A 26,770-nucleotide genomic window follows, 5' to 3' on the forward strand; every position below is an offset into this window, starting at 1 on the left:
ACCGTTATTCATGTTATCGTTCCAATATTTTTATGAAATCCATATACAAACAGCAAAACGTATCGACAAAAATATCACCTTTTCATCAGATACACACAGGTACCGCTCGGCTCATGAAACTTTAATACATGAGAAAAATAACAGTTTCGGTAATGATTACTCCGACGACACTGACGCAGGTTCAATAAAAAAAAAAAATAGCTAGACAAAAGCAAAATCTTTCGGCAAGGTCCGACGAGCTTTCGACCGAGTTAAAAATACTTCTTGTATTGTGTATCCAACGTATCGAAACGTCTAACGTTACAGACGAATGTTATTTCAGTGAAATAGTAGTCTAGACAGTCTTGCTTCCTTATTTTGGTCTCCCGAAAGTTCATGCTCTCCGATTTCATCGATCAAATCGTTCCTTTCTCGACTCTCGCATTCCCGGTGCCGCAGTCTGCGTGGTTTCTTATCAGCTGCAACCGATAAGCCGCGATAATTCTGTTGAATCTAGATTTGCGACGACGCGACGCGACGGTGTTGCTGTTTTCAGCAATCGGGCGACGTTGAAAATTTTTCTTTTTTAGCTTCGGTGCAATGACGTATTTCTGACGGGTCTCGCATTAAATTAGCCTCGCACGGGTTTCCCTGTCACCTGTAGCACGCGTGCATTGGATCGGGCTCGGATTAATCAGCTATTCGGGTATAGAGGATCAAACGTCGCGTCGTGCGAGCCAATTGGTTTCATTCAGTTGGCAACGTAGAATCAGGAAAGCTCTCGCGGCTAGTGTGGGAACTTCGATATCGGAAGTCAAGATAAAAACGAGGTCGTTGTTAAATGGCCACTATAATTGGGTTAACGCTTCGCATTAATGCCGACGCGCTATCTCCCGATCTTTCAATGCCAAACAATCGAGTACTCCCGCTCGAAGAGGGAAAAAAGAGATACCTTTTTGTCCGTGGGCAAATCGTGAAACTTTAATTTTTGGGCGCAATTGGAGAAGGGACGGTCGACAGAGGATCGGTAATCGATGTAAATCCGGGCTTTTTTCGAATTTCCTTTCAATTCGCGAACACGGCGCGTGATTACGCGAACGGGCATCAAAATAATCCGCTTTTCTATAATGGTGATCACTATTTCTACCCTGTTCGAGTCACCTAATCCTCGAATCCCATTCTGGACCGTAGCCGTTAACGAAAGGCATCGAAAAGAGAGGGAGAGAGGAAAGAGAGCGAGAGAGAGAGAGAGAGAGAGAGAGAAGAAAGGAAGGACATAAAAACAGAATAAAACAAAAGGCGTACGCGAACGAGGGTGGATCGAGGGAAAAAGCCGAAGAAAAAAGGAATGGGAAGCCGTCGCCATTTTTCGAAATCCACAGTACCGTTCGTTCGGCTCACAACGGGGAAGCATACGTTTGGATTAGCCGGGCACGGGAACCTTCTTCCACCGCCCTCGCCACTTCTTTTCCCTCCGTTTCGATTTTCCACGTTAATTAACCGGTCATTAATTATGGCGAGCGCGCCCGATAAAAAGCTCCCCCTTCGTTGGGAAATCGTGGTATGCTGGTCAGTCAAGAGCCACACGATCATTTACCGTCCCGTTCCACGGCTGTTTTTGAACCTTTTCGATCCGTGTTCGATCCTCGTCCCCGGTGATTTATCGTTCATCGTACCTACGCCTTTCTTCCACGTTTTGAGCACGCGATATCGATTAATTTGCATTTAGGTTCAATCGAAAGAAGTTTCTCTCGATATTGACTGCAGAATTGCAACGAATCTTGTGGCCAAGTGTTCAATAGTTCCACACGTCGTTTCCGATGATAGATTATTCGTGTTTAAACGGAAATTAAAATTAAGGAGTGTATTTTTGCTTTAACTTTGACAACGAAATAGTTTTACTCTCACTTTCTTATTTATTTCTTATTTTAGTTTATCATAATGACCGTAGTGATGTAAATTGTACTATATTATTCTAGGCTCTGTATTATGCTCTTTACAAACCATATAACTGTGCCAAAAGTTCAATAATTCGATACAGTGTTAATTAGTAATGTTATGAAAGGTGAAATATTATAATTTCAATATTAACGCATTTTGAAAATTGGAAATTCAGAAATTGGAAGTTCGTAATTAGTCTGATTAATAAGTTCATCCGCGTCGAATGTGCCACGTAAAATACGTATTTTTTAATTAATATACGCGAACATTTTATGGGCAAGTTAACTTTCCAAATGGAAGAAGATCATAGAACAAAATGGTACATACAGCATTGATTAAGAAAGTTTTATACAAAATATGACAATGCCCCTGTCGAGAAATGCGACTTAACTAAACGATTGGGTCTGATGCGGCCCCACTCAAATTTATGCTGAGATTTGTTTAATGTACAAATATAAGTATAATATAATTATTTGTGGATCTAAATGAAATTTGACTGTCGCACTACGTTTCTATTTACCAATTCGGTAGAGGTGAATATTACATATATTAATCGAATTGTAGCATTTTGCAATCCTACTTAGGGGTTAAACCTTGCGGATCTGTATGGACGTTGTAACGAGGATTACAGTGTCGCCACAAGCAGCGCGTACCTTTCGAATTTACGTGGCCGCAAAACGAGTCCAAAATAATCCAAATTTCCATAAACATTCGCCGGCTAGTAACCACCAGCAACTTCTCCGAGTACCAAACGATTAACCATAAACCACAAAAGCTTGCCCGTCCATAAATCATACGTGCACCGTACACAGCGCATCTCGCCGGCATCCTAAAGCGCTCGTCACTCACACTCGACGCGTGAGAACTTTGTTCGCTCGCCTACAATATTGTTCACTTTCCCCACCAAGCATAAATTTCATTCTAATTTCATCGTGTTCCGAGGCCCATCCGGCCGCGTAGCAACTTTCGAAATTGTTAGCATTTCACAGCCACGGGCGGGTTTAAGTTCCAACCGCCGCCTCTCTTCCATTTGCAAAATTTCCGCGGGTGAGCGCTAACCGAGCACGCCTCGCATCACTGTCGCGAAAAATCATGCATTTCTCTCTCTCTCTCTCTCTCTCTCTCTCTCTCTCTCTCTCTCGACTCGCGGCGTGACGCAAGAATAATTTATACGAGGTTCGGCAATAAAGTTCGTGGACTCGTCGCAGTAAAATTGCGAATTGTACATCTGCCTATGAGCTTGAATCGCTTACGAAGCATAATATAAATTAACTTTTATTTGCGACATTTTCTAACAATTGCTAGAAAATTACTAAATCTTCGAAGGTATTTGTTTGACCCTCGTACGTTTCACAAAAATAGTTACACGAGAGACCTTACTATGGTTTCCACCCATTTCTTTTTTACGCTTTAATTCGAACAATTATGTTTTATTCGCAATCTCGTGTTTTAAACAAATGCATTAAGTTACAACACAATCACATAAAAGATTTTAGTGTTCAATCCCTTCTCGTGTTTATTTTTTTTTTTCAGAGATGCCATTAAAACTTTTTTGTCCTTAGTGGTGCGCAAATTAATTCGTGGCTCGCGTAGTTAATCAATTGTAACTTCATTTTGAATTCGCATCTTCTGACCACTGTAGTAATCACTTTAGAGTTAGTCTATAGAAAGTGATGGAGATTGTTGTAGAGAGTAGAATGTATTTTAGTTATTTTTAAATAATCAATAAGTTCGAGCAGTAGACTACGAATGATCCATCGAATGTTCGAATGTTCCATCTTGTACAAAAATCCGCAGCCTATTAATCGCGTCAAGAATTGGAAAATTTGAAGGCTATTCGACTAAACCATCTCTAAAATTATTTTCAAAAGCAAATTACACGTTGACATCAACGAAACTTCGCAGGGAGAGTGTTTTAAAGATGACTGAAGCGATAGTCAGCAACGAGATATGTACTTAGCAATTCTATCGCGACGAATTCGCGAACTTTATTGTCGAAACTCGTACGTTTTTTCCTGATCCGAAATCGCTGAGAATTGTGGTCCATCAGCCTGATGCGGTATAATGTCCCTCGCTGCAGGGAAAAAGAGACGTCATAACGTGAAACAGATTGCTGGGCAGATTTGCCTCAATTGAGACAAAACCGTCCCCACCTTAGTGGCCACTGTCCCTTTCCCGTAAGCGTCGTTACCATGGAGAAAGGTGCCACGAAGGTGCGCACTGTATGAAAGAGGGGTTGGTGGGGGAAGCAAGCGTTTGAGGGGCCCCAACCAGTGTCGCCAGATCAAGATTTGTTCCCCCACTTTAATTTCCCTTTCTATCGCGCTATTTCCGATGGTCCCGGTGCGGCCCGGTCACGTGACGCATTCCGTCTCTGTCGTGCATACGTCGGTACTGGCTGAGAGAGAGTAACTTTTTCCCCTTATTTCGTGCTCCCTTTCCCTATCTGGCGACACTGGCCCCAACCATGCGCAGCACTGATGTAAAGAGGCGCTACTTTCGCCATATTGTTTGCGTGTGTGGATGATACGTGGCTCCTCTGAAGCCTCGACAGAATCTAACTGTCTGTTATTTCAAACCGAAATTCTCTGTAATCAGTTTTTTTTATATTTTTAATCGACCCCGCGGTTATCGGTTGCACGGCGAATTTCATTGTTGCCAACAATTTAACCACCCTCTGGTCGAGTTTAACGACGGTGTTGGTCGCTTTTGTGGACGCTATCGTATGTGCTTTTCGATTTAAACGTTCCCCGGATAGATACTGATCAAATTTTTGCGGACTCTGGTAAACGGCCAACGAATTTTCATGAAATTTTACTTTTTTTTTTATTGAACGTCGTAGGTAGGCAGTCGATTTTTATAGAACGTATTACGCGGCTGAAAGCTTCGGGTTTTTATGCCGTGAGATAAATGAAAATAGCCAAGATGAGTAGGTTGCGTATTAATTTATGCGAAAAAGTGTCCTAGAATATATGAATAGTAAGTTATAGCGATTAATAATTTTGTATTAAACCGCCTTTTAACTGGTAATTACTTCGTGAGATGCCGAGTACAATAGAGCTTCTAGAATGGAATATTTTAATCTTTATGCTTTATTTACTTTCATCTACTTTGAACTACAGCAATACATGGAATACCATGGAATATTTATTACCTAATAAGAATCAATGAAATACATAATATGGAATTTTATTTATGAAATTTAATTTAAAAAAATGGTAAGTAGAATAAGTTCAAAAATGTAAATAGAAATATTATACATTTAGCAAAACAAGACACTTAGAATTTTGAATGGACTGTGTCCGAAGGTTGAAGATCAATGAACTCTTCATTGACGCAAACACTATTAACAAAATGCAAATGAAAACATAACGGATAAAAAGCGTAACTGCGTTGCAAGTCTGTTGCAAACAATCACCATTAGCCACCATCAACAACAACAACTATAATTAGTTCAATCAATTGCCCGTTCAAGGTCATTGCAAAATTATCTTCCCCATAATTTCCAGTCAACTCACCCCTTACTTACCGGCGTCTTCCCGCGAACATGCAAGCGTATGCTCTCGGCCGTGGAAACATAGAGTTAAGCTGGGTATAAAAATGCGCGGAAGTCCTTTGCATAATTCAGAGTCAGTAAAGTGCCCGTAAGTGGTCAATTAATTTTCCTGGAAGCCGGGGGTCACCATCATCGGTCACCAAAGCGCTGATCCCGTATTTCAGATCCGCGGTGGCCCTTCCCAACGTGTTTTCGTCACGTTTCAATCCAGACCGGGCTACAGCCATTTTTTACTTCTACTTTCACGCTGTATTTCCTCCCTTCATCCGGCCCGTATCGCATTCGCCCCTTTTCTCTATCGGCGTTCAGTCCTCCCCACCCCCTGCGTTTCGCTGGGAACCGAAATCTCACGCGAGGGATCGCCAGTCGACTTTTCACCTTCAAGTTTCGCGATCATGCGACCGTGAAGCCAGGGATGGGACACCCTCCCGGCGATAAGGCTATCGATTTCGATGATCGATTCGTCAAGACGTCGGCGTCCGACCCGTTTATCCGACGGTTTCCGCAAGATTCTGATTTATCAACGTGTGTTGGTGGTTACCAAAGTGGTGTAAGTCAAAATTACAAACAAATCCATCATTTTGCTTGTTATGCATTGCGTCGAATGATTTTATTAATACTTATATATTGAATTAAAAAATTATATATTACACAGGGTGTCGGAAAAATGTACTTCCTTTAAAGGGCTGATCCCTGAGGCCATTTAAAGTAACTTTTTCCCTTACGAAAATGTTTTCCAGGATTTTGTTCTGGAATTATTAACGAAAAAGACGGACCAATCAGAGTGCGGCTACAGCGGACCAATTCCGGCTCGGCGACAGGTCCTGCTGAGCGTGGCGTTGTCACTGGCCATTCCGGAATCTGTCCGCTGTAGCCGCTCCCTGATTGGTCCGTGGTTTTCGTTAATAACTCCTTAACAAAGCTGTATAGAACATTTTCGCAACGGAAAAAGTCACTTGAAATTCTCCCGGGAGTCACAGCTTTCAAGTATGTACAATATTTTGGAACATCTTGTATAAATAGTTCATTGCATGAAGATTTTATAAACGAACTGTGGATTTTATGTAAATTCATGTAAAGGGTGTCCCAAAATGAGCTGACATTTTAATTTATTAATAAAACGTATCTTTTTTTTGAAAAGTATGAATGTTGTTTAATGTACAAACTTGGAGGTTATGTGTGGAACACAATATTTGACAAATGGCCGCCTCGCCCCTGTTTGCAAACGTTAACTCTTTTCTTTACAAATTTTCGATTACATTTTGGTATAATTGCGGACTAATTTCTGCAATGCTGCGACCAATTGCTTCCTTGAGCTCCGAGATAGTCTGTGGATCATTGGCATACACTTTTTCGGTCCCCCAAATTCATCACTCATCGCTGAAAATGATTTTGCGAAATGGTGCGTTATGATGACTACAATCCGTGCGGACATTTCGAATCGTTTCTGCAAAGTTTTCACCATTTTTGTAGTGAATTTTCCCCAATGCTTCCTGATGCTAGTTGTCAAAAATTAGTACTCTACGTTCGCCACAAAAAAAAAAAAAAAATGGCGCGCAATTTAAAATGTCAGCTTTATTTGGGACACCCTTTATTTATATCTAAATGGCGTAAAACTTGTCAGCATCATGTCATATGTGGTGCGACTCACAGTGGTTCGATTGCCAAAATTAGTTGGACAAAATTCATTTTCAAATCTACAAAAACTAACTGCGTCAATGTGTTTTATAATAACCATATATGAAGACTCTTACATTAAGAAATGTTCAATCTTAATAGTTAATGTTTACGGATTAGGCAAACTTCGACTTGATGGCAGACAGTGAACTGGCACTTATTTAATCACATCGTCATAAACGATAGAAATATCTTGCAAATTTATTAAAATGCACTTAAATCTTAAATGTACGATAAATATAGGATCTTACAATATATGTTTGGATCTTAGTACCTCTAAATTATTAATAACTTTTTTGTACTTTTGTAAATCAATTAAGCAGTCAGTTAGTTAATTTTTATTACATTTTGTCAATGAAAAAGTGTTTGCTCCACGCGATGAGACTTGGATTTAGAGAGAGAGAGAGAGAGAGACTTAGAAACTTTTTATTTTCATTTAGTCGCAGTCTGAACGTACAAAACGTTGCAAATCGGGTCGAAATTAATATTTAAAAAGACCTATCTGAAAGATATATTGTACCGAATATTTTGGAAACTATTACAGCTAGACGAATAGATTGAAATCTGTTTTCGCAGATCTATTCCTTATAAAAAATTATACAACTTTGTCTTTTAATCTTATTCTTCTCTTTAACCTATTATCGCTATTAGCTATTAACATTTTCATGAAATTATAAACTGTAACGCAAAGCTGACTTGTGTTATAACAATTAAAGCCCAGAAGCGTGAGAAAATAATTTTGTCAGGCTAGCACCAAGAATAATCGAACCACTGTGTGACCATGCTGGAGGGATGGGTCACCCTCTGGACGATAAGGCTACCGATTTCGATGATCGATTCGTCAAGACGTCGTCGTCCGGCTCGTTTGTCCGTGACGTCAGATTTCCGCAAGGAAACCGGGCTCTCTCGACTTGCTCACGTGCTTGGCCAGGTAAAATATCGAGGGGGCTCGACGGCCTGCCCGCAGCGAAAATTAATCGTGTCCACGGCTATTTCCGATTTCCAGACCGCCGATCTCTCGCGCACTCGTACACGCTCGTGAGAAATTGGGTCGATCCCATCGGTAATTATTTCCATTAGTATTTGCCCTGGCTATCTGAACGCCGTCGACATGAAATTGTTAATTAGAGAGATTAATTAGATGTTACGGTGGCAAAATTGCCGTCGGTGGATCCTTGCCAGTCGATTCCCATCGAACGTCGATCGTTCGATCAGGGTCAATATTAATCATAACGACATTTAAAACGCACCTGTTCACGCGTTTCATCATTATTTTCGTGATTTGACTGCGTATGTTTACGGCGATATTGGATTGATAAATTTTCTGTGGTCAACAATCAGTGGACATTTATGTCCTTAATAAATATTTAGCTTCAATAGATTTCGGATTAGGAAGATTTTGTGAATGTTCATTTTAATTGTGCATGTGATACAATTGTTATATTATTTTCCATATCGATTAATCTGAATCTAAAGGAATTGCTTACAAGAATATAATTATAATCACTCCCAGAGTAGTACACAGTTCAGAGTATAGTTCATTCAGAGAGTTCAGTTCAGTTGGAGTCTTACAAACATCCACACAGTGCAGAGTACAAGAGACGATCAAAGAGTTCAGTACAGAGAGTTTTAGGACAGTTCAGTCGGTTTAGTTCGGCTAGAATAGCAGAGACATTCACACGGTACAATCACACAGTTCAGCAGAGTTACAGAGTTCAGTTCAGACAGTTCAGATCGAGTAAACAATGGAAAGTAACACGAGCATTCAGACGTTGTTGTGCCATTTCCATTTAGTCCAACCATCAGTGTGTGGTCCTTCGGGTTACAGGCGGCACCAAGTACAAAATTTTAATTGGCTCGATGGAATCAGCAGTCCTTAACAATAATCTTAAATTAAAAATATTGGAACCCGTCGTTCTGACGAGTCCCGTAAACCTAGCGTTACAAAATGCCACTGTGTCTGAAAGGGTGTTCAAACATTAACGTGGGTCACTGTATGTCAGCATAGAAATGAATGTTCGTATCCGGACAAGTACTTGCGTTACTCGCGTACGATCGTCAACAATTCAATTAGTAATTTGTTGCTAGCAGGTGTCTTCGAAACGAGTTCAACACATACAATGCTTGTTTAACAAATTTTATTATAACTTAAATTTCTCGAGAAAACGTGCTTGTAACTAGTACCATGTCTACCTCTGCGTCACAAAAATGGATCGCATTACGAAAGGGGCAGTTTTGGGCAGCTACTTTTTCAAAATAATGTTAAATAATAATATCTACTACAAGACTCGACAAGAATCTCCGTGGAATATTGTGGAATATACAACTTTTAGTATACATTTGTAAAATCTGTGCACTAAGTTTTATCGTTCACTTCATACATTCCAAACATTAATTAATATAAATCCAATATTATTATTATGTATAGTATTTACTTCCAGGAACAGCATCCATCGTACACGCACAAAAAGAAATTCAATTTCCGTAAAATTGTAAGCTTGACACCTTTTTTTCACAACGTAGTTCACTGCACGAAAACTGCGAGACGACTGTATGGGATATTTGTACTCCCACCATTTAGCAGGTATACAGTAAGAAGCAAAACTGAACACACATACGACATTTTAACAAAAATAATTTTTTATTCAATATTTGCATGTAGAATACAAACGAAACAAAATACTTGGTATTATCTACAATCTTTTGGCTTTTCAAAACAAACTTAACATTTGTGATATTATTATTATTTCGCTTCATACAATTTTTTTTCGTGTAGTCGGTTTTGCACCGCAACTAATTTTGCGTAAACATTTCAGATTTTCGTACTCTTAATATTTCGTCCATGAACCTTTAACCTTGGTAATTGCCTGAATACGTTTAGGCATACTTAATACTACATTTTCGCAATATTCTGGTGTAATAGAATACCACTGTTCCTGCACTCTTTGCCACAAATCAGTTATCGTTGTTGGGGGAGCACTATATTTATTCTGTAACTTCATTTTTAAGCATGCCCAGACATTCTCAATCGGGTTTATGTCTGGACTTTGAGCAGGCCATTCCATGCTTTGAAATGGTTGAGTTTGCAGCCAATTCTTTACGCTCTTCGCACAATGCCCAGGAGCGTTGTCACGTTGGAATACGACATCACACTCTGGTACCGGCATATTTTCAATTGTTTCCAGTAATTTTTTTTCTAAAATATCCTTATACGTATACTGGTTCACCGTACCTTCTATTCGATGTAATGAACCTACACCGTACGCCGTAATTCACCCCCACACCATAAGTGAACCACCACCAAATTTTATTGTTTGCTTCACATGACGCTGTAAAAGAGGTTCGCCTTGCTTCTTCCAACACCAAGAACGTCCATCCGATGTAATTCGATTGATTTTAGATTCGTCGGAAAAAATTACTTTTTTCCATTGCTCTATATTCCAGCTTAAATATTTTCTTGCAAAATTCAGACGGGCCTTGACATTCTTTTTTGATAGAGCAGGTTTTTTTCTTCTCAATTGCTGTAAAATTGGCTTCTGTTAATGCCCTTCGAGCCGTCCACCTACTAATTTTCTTTCCAACATCGCTTTCGAATAACTTTGCAGCCATTGATGCCGTCGTTGTAATTTCTGAAGTAATGCATCTCGTCGATCTTCTCTTCTCCTGACAAGATAATAATTTTGGACGGCCTCCAAAAGATGCAGGGACTTTACTACAGTATTTTTTCTTATGTACAACTCCCTGACAGACGACAAATTTTCTAGCAATTACTCGCGTTGATAAACTCGATTTTAATTGGAAAATGATATTATTCTTCATATCTTTAGATAATTGCTTCATGATGTTATATTGATGCGTGTTGACGCATGAACAACGATAAACTAATAACTACTGCACTCCTGGTCGTGGCATTGACCGTGATGGACTACCAAGTTCTTTACAAAATCTGTGTTTACAGTTCCTAATCCCGAGAATCTTAGTGCGGTACAAAACCGACTACACGAAAAAAAAATTGTATGAAGCGAAATAATAATAATATCACAAATGTTAAGTTTGTTTTGAAAAGCCAAAAGTTTGTAGATAATACCAAGTATTTTGTTTCTTTTGTATTCTACAGACAAATATTGAATAAAAAATTATTTTTGTTAAAATGTCGTATGTGTGTTCAGTTTTGCTCCTTACTGTAGGTAGTAAGACCTTTTTATGTTCGGCTTCTTATACAGTCATTACCTGAGAATCATACCCCTAACGTGAAATTCATTTTTTGCATTTTGGCCACGTTTTGGCGCTTTTGGTCCACTGTGGCGGCCGCTCGTGTTTTCGAGCGAAACCGAGGCCGGGTGATTAATTCCGTGTCACGTGCGCTCGTTAAATCATAGTCGGCGGGCCCTGATCAACAAGTGTTGCTTCTCGAACGCGCTGCGTAGAAACATGGCCCGTGAAAAATAAAAACAATCAAGAAAACGGCTGCATCCATGGCTGGCGGGGATTCAACGAGCACTCGCGCTCGATGGCAACTGAATAAGACGGTGACGAGCGGCGCTGATAGCGGCTCCTGTCCACCATCCCGATAACCTGAATTACGACCGGCTGGATGTCCTGAATGTATTCATTTGCGCGACGGAATCCGACTTCGCGGGTTGTTCAGCAAATAATGAGGACTCCATCTGCCGTTGTTTCGTCTCTCGCCGATAACGAAGCACAATGTCTGTACACGTACTCTGCGTGAACACTTTGAGCTCGAGGTCTCACTTATCGCATGGAGACGCTATTCTTCGATTTCTTACATCAAAGTATCGGAGAAACTAATTCAACGATACAACTTTTGTTTTTAAGGATTTTTAGACGAAATTGCTGCCAGCATATTCGCGACATTTTTCTGATTGAAATGACTCCAAACACGACACAATTTGGATCATATTTACTTGTTTAATTCACAATATAAGAGCACCTCGATTATCCGAACTAATCGGTGGAACACGAGTGCTCGTATAATGCAGATCAGTTACTTAACCACAGTGCTACATGAAACGTTTACCGATTTATACAATGATTCTAACAATGAGTATAACACGAATTCAGACAGTATCGGTTCGGATAATCGAGGTTCCACGAAACCGTTAGTGGAACGCGCAGACGTGCTTCGAATTGTGTCACGTTTGGGCTCATTTCAATCAGAAAAATGTGACGAATATGTTGGTAAAACTTTCATAAACAAAATGATTAGAAACAAAAGATTTTTGCAAATATTGTGGACGTCTCTTTCATATACAGGGTGGTTGGTAACTGGTGGTACAAGCGGAAAGGGGGTGATTCTACGCGAAAAAAGAAGTCGAAAATATAGAATAAAAATTTTTCGTTTGAGGCTTTGTTTTCGAGAAAATCGAATTTAAAGATCCGTCGGGTTCGCGTGCTTTAGTATGCGTAGGAAGTAGAATTGGTAGGTCGTGGTCAGACGCAGCAGACAATTCCTATCGAAAAACACGCGCATTGGCTGCATTTTCAAACTCAATGTTCTCGAAAACAAAGCCTCAAACGAAAAATTTTTATTCTATATTTTCGACTTCTTTTTTCGCGTAGAATCACCCCCTTTCCGCTTGTACCACCAGTTACCAACCACCCTGTATATCAAAACATTGCTGTAATTGGCATCTTTGATCCTTCATATTTCTAAGTTCTTTACAAACTGCAAATTCATGCAGATGCATAGGCTATCGCATCGACATACATTTATCTTCGTGTTCATCCCGATAAAATTGACAAGGGAGCCGAGTATCAGCGGGGTCCCGGGAGTCTAATCAAGAAAGAGCTGCCGACGTACGGTATCCTTGCTCGGTGATCGATTCGATCGAGACGAGTACAAAGCCCGAGCAAGCGCTTGACCTGTCAACGCTGTCGGGGAAAGAAGCTCTCGAGGACTGTGTCGTGATGGCAATTGGAGGTTGCTCAACGAGCACCGATCGTCACGGTGGTCCGCGTTGATCTGAAAGGGCGCCAGGGTGCCGACGCGACGCCGACGCCGACGCCGACGTTGCCTCGACTGGTTCGGTTTCCCACCCCCACCAGACCGATATGCCCTCCAATTCATCGACGCAAGCTCGATGGGTCCAATAACCCTGGAGCTTCGCGAAGATATTATTGTCCTTCCTCTTGGGCCAACTCGGCTCAGATGGGCCGGCATCTATATCGAGCTTTCCTATTTCCGTTTCCGGATCCATTCCGTCTGTTTCGCTCTCGCAGGTGAACTCCCGCTCTTTTCCAACAAGGACGATTGGCTCGTTATTTTTTGTTCAATTAGAGTTTCCTTTTAGCTCGATCGGAGAGTGTGTTCGCTCGGCGCTCAAGGTGAAATACTTTTACCGTTCTACGGCGGGTGTTTTGCGTACGATTCTGCGACGGTAATGTCGCTGATGGGAGGAGCAGGGACCAAAAATAATAGTTATTCTAAAATTTTCTACGATAAAAATCGTGAATAAAAAGTTGATTATTCTTGATATTTAAGATAATCTACACGAAATATGAAGAAAAAAATTCGAAGAACAAAATGATTAAAAAACATCGATTTTTATACTTTTTGGTTACAAATAACAATTATTATCTCCAAAAAATTGGATCCTCCTCGATAACTATTATCGATGAAGAAAAACGGTTTCGATTGCTCGAAGCAGTTATCGATGAGAGAAGTTCATTTCGATCACTCATAACAGTTATCAATGAGAGGAAATTTCGATCGCTCATAACAGTTATCGATGATCGAATTTCTTTTCACTTATTAATAATAATTATTCATGAGAAAATAAGTCGAAAATATGGAATAAATATTTTTCGTTTGAGGCTTTGTTTTCGAGAAAATCGATTTCGAAGATCCGTCAATTGCGTGCCTAGCATTTGTAAGAAGTGGAATCAGTAGGTCATGATCAGACACGTCGGACGATTCCTATTCAATAGCCCCCGTGTTCGCCGAATTTTCAAACTCAATTTTCTCGAATACAAGGCGTCAAATGAAAAAATATGCATTCCATATTTTCGACTTATTTTCTCATGAAGTGTCCACCCCCTCCACGGTTGTATCATCAATACCGGTACACCCTGTATATTATTGTACAGACGTAGTTCGTAGAATATAAAGAAAAATGTACAGAATGTACCGTTGGTGGTGACTATATTTTTGTACGTCTTTGCGGAATAACTTGATAATTTGGAAAGTAGTTTAATATATTGAGGGTGTAGTCTATGGTGGTTATGTTATCTTTTAGTTAATTTTTTGAACTTTTAAGCAGCTTAAATTTGCATTACTTGTCGCATAACTTGACTATTGGAAATGTAGTTTTCTATGATCTACCTGTTTGAAGTACTCTATGGTAATTATGTGGATTTTTAGTTCACTTCTTGAATTTTTAAGCTAGAGAAGTCAGAAGCTGGTGGATGTGTGTTTGAAATCATGTTATATGTGGAGGCATTGTTAACCTAAATAACGTTGGAGCAAATAATGATCAAGAAAAATGCAGGCAAACAAAGATCAGTTCATAAATCACTATGGCAGCTTGTTATAAATGTGCGTGTTGCTCTGTACTACTGAAATGAAATAGTGTTATCAACGTATCAAAGCATAGACAAATTGCCCTAGCATATGTGAAAAACAAAAGGAATATATTTTAATATTATAATTTTAATATTATAATTATTTCTTTACTATATTCAGACATATTTCTCCTGCACATTCTTGGATGTCTTGTAATTGCATCTTGTCACGCTGCTCTGTACAAATGCACACTGAAATATACCTTTTATACACGGTGTCCGCAAAGTGACTGGCAATTGCCTTGCTGAAAATGGTAAATATATATCGCACAGATGAAAAAATAAGCACTCGCACTGAAATTTGTAGAGGGTTTTTACTTTCATAATTGGCCTAATTTCTTGTATCGATTGCGTTAAACAGGAGACAAAAATATTTTTCTTTCTTCAATAAAATCAATGAGTTGAAAATAATATAATAACATTCCTAAATTCTTTTAATCTTTCGTTTTGAATAGCACCCACTCATGTTTGCCATAAATGCATAAATTCTGCAGTCTATTCATACGGCAACATACGCTAGGCAGTGCTCGATAAATTTAATATTAAATTTTTTTACAAACATTAAACCTTCTGTTTTTTGCCTATCCAGACTAGACACCGTTGAAAAATTGCCGGTCCCCTTCGTTTTTCAAAAAATGCGGCAAACAAAAAGAAAAACACAAGCGTATACAATTTACGAGCAAGAACGGGGTGCAGCGACTTCGTGGACACCGCGTATATCGTGTTATACGAGCGGTTTTTTATGTTGTCGTACAAACACTGTCACAATTTTTGTGTTTCACGGGAATCTACTGCACCGGGCGAACAATAAAGCGTCTTTTTGTGCGTCGCGCGCGCGTCCGCTTCGACCGTGCAGGGTGCAGAGAGTATCGATGATCGAATATTGAGCAGTCTTTGTGGCACAGGCCTTTATGTTTCGCCGCGCCGAAAAATCGCGTCTCATTTTCCGGACTCTTTTTAACGATTCGCTGAATATCTGAAAGGGGCGCGCGCACGCGGCCTGGTAAACATTTTCGCGCTCCTTTTTCGCCCGGAAAAAGAGGAAACGTGGGAAAATATGCGATGCTTTTAGTAAACGTAGCCGCTCGTCATGGGTTTCAAAAGATTTACTCGTCGCGGAAAAAGAGCCGGCGTGGCTGGTAGACAGATACTCTGACCCAGTGCCGGAGGATGTATTTCGCGGCTTTTCCCGACTCACAATTGGCGAAAAATCTGCCGTGAGTCTTGAAAAGTTCTGCCGGCAGACGGCGCGGCTTCGCTGCCGATGTATCGCCGTTGTATTGTTTAGAAACGCCGATACAATGATGGGGGCGACTGTCGCTATGCCGACTACCCTTTTAACCCCCCCGACAGTGATCAGAACCGGATCGAAAAGGGACAGTTGCTCGGAAAATTGGTGAAAGGTACCGGGCAATGAAAACCCCCGGCTGCTTTGGAAACTTTGCTACCCTTAAAAATGGAACGACTGCCGTCGGTAAATAACTTTTATTTACTTGTTGATGCAAAAAAATTGGGCCGCTCGGAAATATCCTTTGAAACGGCGGCCCCCGGTATATCCGGCAGGCTCGGCTTTTGTGGATTTTCGCCTTTGCCGGTATTTATACAGTCGTTGACATTAATTCGGAGGTTTGAATCGCGATTTCTTGTTTCCTCGGCCGTGCCAATGGCGCCGTTATACGCTCGTGAATGGTTCGTTTCGAGTCGCAGCTTCCGCAACAAAAGATTTCCCGCGATGGATGACTCGCAGCTTTGCGAGCACGTACATTTCTAAATTTAGATTATTTGATAACCGGAAATTTGCCGCGCCGAGTGAATCTTTCACGGGAACTTCCATTGAAAAACACTATTTTCCGCTACCGTTTTCCGAGGTTTCAAAAATTTCGGACGTTTAACCTCTCGCCTTGTGATTCATTTTACAGGCTACAGAGATTAAAACTTCTTTGTCGTTCAGCTCAAGGGAATATTTTCGAACATTTTGCGTAACAGAAGTAAAGCAATTGAATCTTACACGTTGAATTTTATTTATTCCATTTTTCTGGGTTGAAGGTCATTTGTAGGTCATATTGTGTTACATGGATGAATTCGTTATTTTGTCGGCTACAACATTACGTTAACGAAGATACATCGTTCCATTTAAAAAAACATCGATGACCTTGAAATCTCATAAAAAAATGACCTTGAAAATTTTTTCCCTTACACCGTTACATGTGGCCCTTCGAACAGTGTAACTTGGTCTTGAGAAGTTTTTTTGTACAACGAAAAGTAACGGAGATGTTTAGGTGTCCTGTTTCTGCGGACTCACCCTGTATAGAGAGAAATCACTGTACATAGATAACTGTCAAGAGAAATCGACTAATAAAGTCGTTTCTATAGACTGTAAGTTGCATATTAAGATAAGCAGTACCATTAAAATTTGGCCTATAAGAAATATAGTCATATCATGAACGGTTTAAAAATCTCCGACGCTTCGAGCTGGTAGTTAAGCGAACGTATCAACAACTCTTCGAAACGGGAATCCGTAAATTACCCGTAGAACGGGACATAATCGTCAAAAACAACTGTGAATAAGTAGCCATGATTAAAACGAAACGGGGCATTAATATTTCACTTTGGAAGTTGGCGTTAGGGCGGCGTTGCTCGCGGAACGAGCTGATAAAAGTCGACGTGGATGTTAAATTTCCTGGTTTCTCGGGGATACGCATCGCGCGAAATATCGCAGACATCGGAACATCGGTGCCTCTGAAGTGAATACAGCAGAAACTTCACCTCTTTCACGGCGTCGGCAGACAATGAAAACGTACTTTAAGGCGTGCTCAAAGAGATTTAGATAGAACCTCGGAAACGCGTTCCGCGAGCGGGTGAACAATTGGAACGTGGCAACACGGTAACCGTCGAACGGCAGTTAAGCTTTCGCTAACGATCTATTACAACGTAAAGCCAACGCAAAGTACTATTTTCACAAATTACCGTTCAACGTGGTAGCTGCATCGCCCGTTCGCTCGAAGAAGCGGAAGAAGAACGGGGGTTTCGAGGGTAGAACCGCGCGTCTCCGTTTCCCTCGTCGTGGGGGTTCTGGCAAATAAATAAACGGCCAAGAGAGTTGGATTGAGTGGATCCACCCGGACAAAGACAAATTAGATGAAGTTAGCAAGATAGAGACTCCGAGGGACATCGGCCCTGCCTGCGGGGGTGGAAACGAGACGAAAGGGATCGCCGGTGGATGACCACAACGGGCGGAACCCGGAATTCCGAAGCCCAGAAATTTCGGGCTCGGCAACACCGCCGGGGCCATAAGTGCAGCGTTTCGCAACGACGTGCGCCAGCGGCCCGACTATATTACACTGTTTCTCCGCGGAAGTTATAATTGTTTGTCGAGTTTCTGCGCCGCACGATTCCCTCGAGAAGAGCGCGCAACGCGCCCGGCTCTCTTCGCTTTTCGGGGAACACCTTGCGCCCGGGACTCCGCTGCTGTTTCACGAAACCTTTTTGCTCGGTTCATTCGACGACAGGGTGTACCTTGCTGTTGGAATTCAATTTGAAACGCGCACCGAGTGCCACTGTAACTGATACGTCGCAGAATTTCGCTTGGCAGACGCAGCTAGCTCCGCAGGGACGTACCATTCGAAGAATTACTATCTGTAAAATCATCAAAATTGTTGAAATAATGTAGTCACGTTGTGAGTAAAACTCACATCCGGGAATGTCGGGGCGTAGACGCGGCGTCGCTTTGGCTGTTACAATGTAACAACTTATGGAAAGCCTAATGGTGTGTGCGTCATATGTCGAAATGACGATCGGAGGAAAAATGACGATCGACACGAGACTAGAGTGGGGAAGACGTTAGCTGCACGTCCACCCAAAGTTCAGTTCGATAAAAGGATCGGTTTGGGCAGGACATACATACCTGGTACGTGTAATAAGTTCGACACAAGAGTCGGTTTAGGCCGGACATACCTGTGTTATATATATATATATATATATATATATATATATATATATATATATATATCAAGTTTTTATATTAAAGAAAGTTCCTTATTCACTAACGCTGTGCTTTATGATAGGACAAACATCATTCCTATCATATCCTCGACAAAAATTATTAACCTTTCGTGGTATCGTGCATGAGGCACAGGGAGGAGATCCCAGGCTGAAAGACCTACCGGTACACTCGCCCTATTCTGCAGTCGCACATTTTACGGAGAAAAGTTTCCATTTGAATAAATGCAACAGATAATGCGGTGCTAGGGCCGAGAATGAATTTGTACACCTAACGGCGAGCGCGGCGACTGGACGCGGGAGGATAGAAGAGTACGAAACATGAATTCACCACAAATATTTCACGAATTATCGGCTGGCGATGGTTTACGGCTACGTTTATTCGCGCAATTTACAACGCGTTCGCCATCGGCATCGCGATCGAGAAGCCGGTGCATCTGAAATATGACGAAAAATATTAGATTTTACGAGCAGCCAACCTATGGCCCGACGACAGCGGAACGAAAGCGGAGGAGGCAAAGTAGGAAACGGCGAATTTATCGTTAGTATTTTTCTCCGCGCGCGCGCGCGAGCAAGTATGCGGAATCTCGAAGTTTCGCGCGCGGATGTTCCAATATTTTTCCCTTCGCGCGAAGCACCGGTTGCGAAAGCTACGGAGAAGCCGAGCTGAAATTTGCACAGCACGCGCCTGGAAAATCTTCGTACCTTCCGTCCTTTCGTCATGCCAGCGTTAATTTTCGCGACAAACGAAAAGAATCTTCGCTGTGTGTGACGGGAATATTCAACGGGACGTTAAATAACGCTGCGTGTTTTAACACCGCTGCAGAATGTTGCAACGATCGATAATACTCGCACGGGATTAAGCTCTTTGCTCGGTCAGAAATAATTATTAATTATTACGCGTCATGTTACGGCCAAACAAATTTATTATACGAAGCGAGATTTATTTACGTTGTTGTTCATGGTGGCCAGGATTTTTTAGGTGTTGGATTAATATCGCAGAGATTATTTTAATTGCTGCTCCTACCGTCACTGATTTGTTTGTTACAGGACGCAGTTTATTCGAATGATTATTTAGCTCTATTTGTGTTTTAGCTATTTTAAACGATATTGTTTCTTCGAATTTCCAATTCTGAATGTTTCTAATTAGGAACTAATACAATATAATTGCATACTGTACTTAATTAGAATTTGTTTCGAAACCAGGTATCATAACTGTTGTTATTCCATGATGTTTTTTCTTTTTGAGCGATCGAAATGACATCTCTCATTGATAACTGTTATGAGCGATCGAAATGAACTTCTCTCATCGATAACTGCTTCGAGCAATCGACACTAATAATTGTTATTTGTAACCAAAAAGTATAAAAATCGATGTTTTTTAATCATTTTGTTCTTCGAATTTTTTTCTTTATATTTTGTGTAGATTGTCTGAAATTTCAATAACAATCAACTCTTTATTAACGATTTTCATTGTAGAAAATTTAAGAAAATAGAAAATAAGTTTCTATTTTATGCCAAGCTCTTGGTGTCTAAAAATTTCGTACCTCGTAAATAGTAACAAGCTAGATTGTATACTGCAGTGTATCTACTTGTCGTATATAACAAATATTCTAACAACAACCAAAGGTCTAAGACCTTCAACAATATATTCGATAAAATGTCTACTAGTTGCTCTTAACACCACAAGTGACTGATGAAGCACACAAATTAGAACATTTAGTTCATTTAGATTTTACGCAATTCTCATTATAACCTGTGCTTGAACGATTCTACTGACGAATGCTAAGCACGCGAACTTGACGGATTTCGAAAACCGATTTTCTCGAAACCAAAGCCTCGTACGAAGAAATCTAATCACTTCCTCTTCGGTTTTATCACTAGTTATCGTTCTGTAGAATCGATCGATGAAACTGTTTTCTTTAAATTGCGACCGTTCGTGTTTCATGTTAAAATTGTTGACGAACTTTTGTGCTCACCGAATTTTTTCCGTTGATTCAGACCTGTTGTTATACTTTCCATGAAACGCGAAAGGATCCTTCCGCGCGTCCCCTTGGTCAGCGCTTTCGCTCGTTCATTCTCGACGCAATAAAAAATGCTGGCTGCGTTTTATGTGCGCCCGGACTAGCTAAGATACCCATTGCGCATACGTATAAAGGGTAGTGTCGTAAAGTACCACTGAAATTCTGCCCTATCTCGTGCGTTTTTCCATTTCACCGCTCCCGGGGCCGCGGGAAGTGCGCGTGACGTGCAACCGTGAGTGCATGCGTAAATATTTATCCGCGAGACCGATGCGTGTGGTCTGGCTCTTGTCTCCGACATATGCATGTCTGGGATATGAACCACGATTAAAATAGACAGATATCTTTCGTGTTGCACTCCTGAAAAAATATTATAGAAGCGCCCCCGAGTGCGCTAAACCCGAATATCAATGATGCGAAACTCTTCGGCGCGACACACGAGGCGTGGAGCTTGTCTAAATAGATGTAAATGATATCGTAGTCGTCGGACGTTGCATAGACAATCTTACGTGTAGGAAATAGTAACTATGTCATAGAAGGTTGCTGCATGATATCCGAACGCAGGGATTCGCGAATGTAAGTCTGCCAGAGTCAGAATGGTGATGCGGCGTACAGATGTCTCCCGGTAAATGAATTCACTACAAGTCGCATGGGAGTTAATGCAAATGCTAGCAAATTCCAGCAGCAAGGTACTTACATATGTATATCATCAAGTTCGAGGGCGTAAGCGGAGACGTACACGGTTCGGGATTCCGCATAGGCTGTATTACTGGATATCGGTATCGATTGCGGCAAACCTGTAGAATACGATCGAAATATTGAAAACACGCAGTTTGGGAATTGTTTGTAAATTGAAGTGTAAATTGGCCAGTTCACGGTTGGGAAACTCTAATCGAATCGATCGAAAGCTTGGGATATTAATCACAGTAAATTAACACTATTCCTACCGCGACCGGTCAAATGACCGTTTTTAAAATTTCGATTAGAATTTCCTACATACAACGTAATTGAATCGCCTCTAAACTTCACGACTTTTCCTAAAATATGCGTATAATACATTTTTCAATATTCACTTCTTTTTTATTGTTTATTTTCTGAGAAAAATTTGTAGTCTGTCTTACCGACCACGACCGGTCATTTGACCGGCAGAACGATTTATATCTTTTTGTAATAGTATTCTTTCAAAGACTCAATTCCGAAACTATAAAGTCGTTACAAACGAAAGGTAATGCAGTTGTGGCATGATTTTAGCCGAAAAGTGCCTTCCAGGGACTGCTTTACGGCACTTCAAAGTGTTTACAGTTCTCGCTCGCCTATCGGCCTCGCGGTGTTTATTTGCCTGATTGGTATCCGAAGCGGTCCAGAACCTCGGATTTTCTTACACCGTCTTATCTACTATGACTGTAAAATAAATAAAATCATAGCCGAAGGGGATGCCTAGACGTCTTCCCACGAATTCAAATCGGCAAAGTCTTGTGACCTGAACAGGGAGCATCAAAACGTGAAAGTTACAAGGAGCATATTCGGCAGTCTTTTACTATTTTGTATTTTTATTCTATTATTATTCTACTTTTATTTTATATCGTATTACGTGTTATAAGTGTCATTTTCAAAAAAGTGAACAAACCAACAATACTTCGTAGTGAGTTTCACATTTTATCTTTTGTTCATTTTTTTATCCATCTTGATTTACATTTTTATATTTTAGTTTTTATTTCATCCCTTGAATATTCATTCCCAAAATGTCAAGACGTTCGAAGAATGTAAATTTATTATTAGGAAAAATAAATAATATTGATGAAGTGTGTTCCGAAGATGATCAGGAAATTTTTGATATTGAAAATGACAATGCGGAAAAGTATGATCTATTTGAGACCGACTCGAACACCGATGAGGACGAAGAGAATGTTTCGAACGTACGTAGAGGACGAAAGAGAAGGAGATTTTTAGTTAGTTCCGATAGTGAGAAGGAGGAAGAGGTAATCGAAACTGCTGTAGACGGAACTGTTTGGCAAGAAGTAAAAGAAGAGTCTAATTCTGGAAGAGCACCTATTCATAATATTTTTAGGGGAACATCAGGCCCAACAGGGTATAGTAAACGAAATATTATGCGGTGAAAACGAATAAAATGTACATTATATACTCGTAAATAGAAGAAACTATATTTTTATACTGACAAATTGGCTATTATCTTCATTCTATATTAAAAAATATAAGTTGTGCTAAAGACCGGTCATTTGACCGGTCGCGGTAGGATTAGGTATACGTGAAGTGTCGGTAGGAATAGTGTTAATCACAGCAAACACGGGGGATTGTAATATAACAATCCCTAATAGGGGAAGTGTAGTTTGGGGGACGTAAAATAGAAACCTCTCGGATTTGAAGATCCACGATCGAGATTTCAGTGATCCGAGGATCCAAGATCGGGCCTCGGTGATTCAAGTTCACAAGATCAGGAGCTCAGATTCTTTCGGGTCTCTGATCTAAATCCTCAGATCAAGGAGGTCTCAAGGTTAGATTTTTGGGTCTCATGGATCTGGGACTCTTGGGTCATGGGAGACTTAAGTTTGGACTCTCGGGTCATGGGGTTCATGGATACGAATCCTCGCCTTCGGTTTGGTCACTCGGGTCCCTTGAGATCCCTTCAGATTAACCCCTTGCCCTACAATATCGAGTCATGCTCGCGATGAAGATTCTGAACAGAGTCAAATAAATATGTATGTTATTAATTTCCTTTAAACCGAAATAAAATTCTATTTAGGCGTTGTTAATGTACAATGTTTGTTTAGAAAATTACGAATTACAAAAATTTTCTAATCACTGAAATCGTAAAATACATCGTAGTGCAATGGGTTATGACTGACACTTATGTATTCAAGGAATGCAAGAACTTTCTTTGGTTCATGACATCCTGAGGTTGTGAATGTTGACTAGAAGTTGATCTGGTTCATCTTTTTTCTATCGTCAATTTGTCTGATTTAATACGTTCACTGTCCAAGCATCCGAGCTCAAATATTGACAGAAGCTTTTCAGAATCGGTAAGAACCAGTCGTCTCTTAGAGTGGGTTGTTCTACAAATTTCTAATTTTCTTTATTTGTAGAATTCGTTGCCTTTAATTATGTGTAAGCTATTGTATTTTAATAACTGGCATCACGTGGCATACCGTAGTACAGAGAGGAAATAATAATGTTTATATGTGTATGGCTCACACTCTCAGAATGTCACGTGACATCACTTGTTTTCACGTGACGTGATAGTATCGTGTTTCTATCTTCAGGGATATGGTCACAGTAACGAGTAAAAGCATCAATAAATTCAACAATTTTTTTCAGTATGAAACAATAATTTCATATAAAATCCAAGTGGAGCACTGTTTAAAATACATCTTAAGATACTTGAAGCTAATTATTATTAATTTAAAATAGGTATAAATATTAAAATTAAAATAGATGAAAATAATCCTAGAACTCCTCCAAATTTATTAGGAATAATTCGTAAAATTGTGTAGGCAAATAAAAAATATCATTCAGGTTTAATATGTTCAGGTGTAATTATAGGATTAGCTATAATAAAATTGTCTGGGTCACTTAAATTATAAGGAAAAATTAAGGTGATTATAATAAATAAAAATAAAATTAATATATATCCAAGTACATCTTTAATAAGAAAATAAGGTGTGAAATAAATTAAATAAAATTTATTTCTTGATCCTATAGGATTATTTGACCCTGAATTATGTAAGAAGAAAAGATGAATAATTACTAAAAATAAAATTATAAATGGAAGAATAAAATGAAAGGTATAGAATCGGTTTAATGTAGCATTATTAATAGAAAATCCCCCTCAAATTCACTCAACTAATATTTTTCCAATAAAAGGTAAAGCTGATAATAAGTTAGTAATAACTGTAGCCCCTCAAAAAGATATTTGTCCTCATGGTAAAACATATCCTAAGAATGCTGTTGCTATTGATATAATTAAAATAATTACACCGATTAATCAAACATTAACTAATTTAAAAGAGGGATAATAAATTCCTCGAGCGATATGAAGAAATATAGTAAAAAAAAAGAAAGATGCTCCATTTATATGAATAAGACGGATTCCTCACCCAAATTTAACATTTTTTATAATATGAATTGTTCTATGAAAAGCAAGATTAATATTAGGACAATAATGTATAGATAAAAATAGACCTGAAATAATTTGAATAATTAAAAATAATCCTAAAATTGATCCAAAATTTCATCATATATTAATATTTATAGGGGATGGTAATTTATTTAAAGAATAACAACAAATACAAACTTGACAAATTTTTTCTGTATTTTTTCGATCTAAAATGGCGGCGCTACAGCCTACGGAATCCAATAATTTTTTGGAGGAGCTCCTGGGATTTGACATCTAAAAAGAAGTTCTTTCGGATTTCCATTAAAATGCCTAGAGAAGGGGTTTTTGAAAATATTGACCTTTTTTTAAAGAAATGGCAGGGTTTTAAGGTTACAGTTGCAATTTTTGAAATCCCCTACGTACTGCTCTAGGCATTTCAGTATAGTATAGAAAAATATGGACGTATTGGGTTCCGTAAGCGCCGTCATTTTGGAGCGAGAAAATATAAAAAAATTGTGTAGTACCATAAGATATGTTGTAAATAGTGTTTCAATTCGCTTTGATATATTTCTACTGAAAAAGTTGTTGAATTTATTGATGTTGTTAGGCCCCGTTACCGTGGCCATGCCCTTTAAGGGAGTATTCTTTTATGGGAGTCTTATTTGTAGAGTTCGTTGTCTTCAATTATATGTAAGCTATTGCATTTTTATTTCATATCTTCATGATCTGTATGTAGGGCATGGACCGTGAATGTGCCTTAGTTTATTTCAATGTTAGTATGTCGATCTCGCGTTGGTATACACGCAGCAACTCTGACACGAGTCTAATACTCCTAAGATTGGTTTCATTTCTTTCTGTCCTCGATATCTGAAATGACTTGTATTGAAATCTCGCGATTTCGACATCGGCCACTATTCTTACGATCCTTCGACGTCTCCGTCACATTTTACCTGTGCATCTTTTATTCACAAAGTTCACTGTTACGTATGTCGAATTCGGGGATTCGTAATCAGGTGAAGTAGCTGCCCCTCCTTTCCGTCTAAAGTACCCTAAATGGTAACCAGACGCTTCTCTTTTCTCGCGTACACTTCCTGCATGCGTGTTGTGAACTTCTAGTAGCTTGTTACATTCGTGTAGACGGGCCTTCATGCATATACACTTAGGCATGCAAACTGCCCTGGAGGACAGTGTACAGAAAACAGTTCCTGAAACTGTGCTTGTACAGTACTTCGGTGCGTACTTACTATGCTGATCTTGAAGTTTACTCTTCTCAGAAGTAAAACTCCGCATGGAACGTGTGTATACCGCATCCTACGATTTCATCGAACGCCTCGCTGAATATTTTTATTATACCTCGATCCGTTTTAGTGCCTAAATGTGCCAGCCGCAGAGTTAACACTAGAACTACCGAGCAATAAATGCGACTGACGTATATTGCTTTGTAACAGTGACAAGACTGTGCCCATTCAGACTGCATACAACTTTTATTGTATTATGTGCTTCAATTGAGAGGTTCATTATAAAATTTCCGATGAGACCATTTTTACAATTACTGAAATTGTAAAAGAAAAAATCAGGAACCAGTCATTTTGACTGGTCCGGTAGTTCTAGTGTTAAACTGACTTTCTTATTTCATTGATGCGTGTCGTTATGCATTTACTGCGCGGATCGTTATGCATTTACAGTGTTCGTACATTTTTAGAATACAGGAGGACACGTGCGGTAACAACCACCAATAACATCTGTACTCTATTTTGACAGTACGGAATTTTCTAGTTGATAAAGTGTACTTGTTCTTTCCGAAAGTTCGAATTTACATAAAAATTCACAGTCTGGAGCATTGTGGCTAATTTGGAGCGTGAAATAGTCAATTAGAAAGATGCTGTCGCACCGATTACCATTTTT

The 26,770-nt window shown here is 39.7% G+C and overlaps 2 protein-coding genes and 1 pseudogene across 6 annotated transcripts in view; 1 reads left to right on the forward strand and 2 right to left on the reverse strand.

Annotated features, from left to right (window-relative positions):
* Window positions 1-26,770, forward strand: part of Hiw (MYC binding protein highwire) — a 506,468-nt gene that overhangs the window by 40,511 nt on the left and 439,187 nt on the right. The window lies entirely within an intron of this gene.
* LOC143357162 (uncharacterized) overlaps window positions 1-26,770 on the reverse strand; it is a 236,127-nt gene that overhangs the window by 26,167 nt on the left and 183,190 nt on the right. Inside the window, exon 2 of the mRNA XM_076793443.1 lies at window positions 21,452-21,551. The gene's annotated coding sequence lies outside the window, so the exon portion shown is untranslated. The remainder of the gene's footprint in view (window positions 1-21,451; window positions 21,552-26,770) is intronic.
* Window positions 24,154-25,353, reverse strand: LOC143357329 (cytochrome b pseudogene; annotated as a pseudogene).

Source organism: Halictus rubicundus, chromosome 9 (genome assembly GCF_050948215.1).
Source record: "Halictus rubicundus isolate RS-2024b chromosome 9, iyHalRubi1_principal, whole genome shotgun sequence".
NCBI lineage: Eukaryota > Metazoa > Arthropoda > Insecta > Hymenoptera > Halictidae > Halictus > Halictus rubicundus.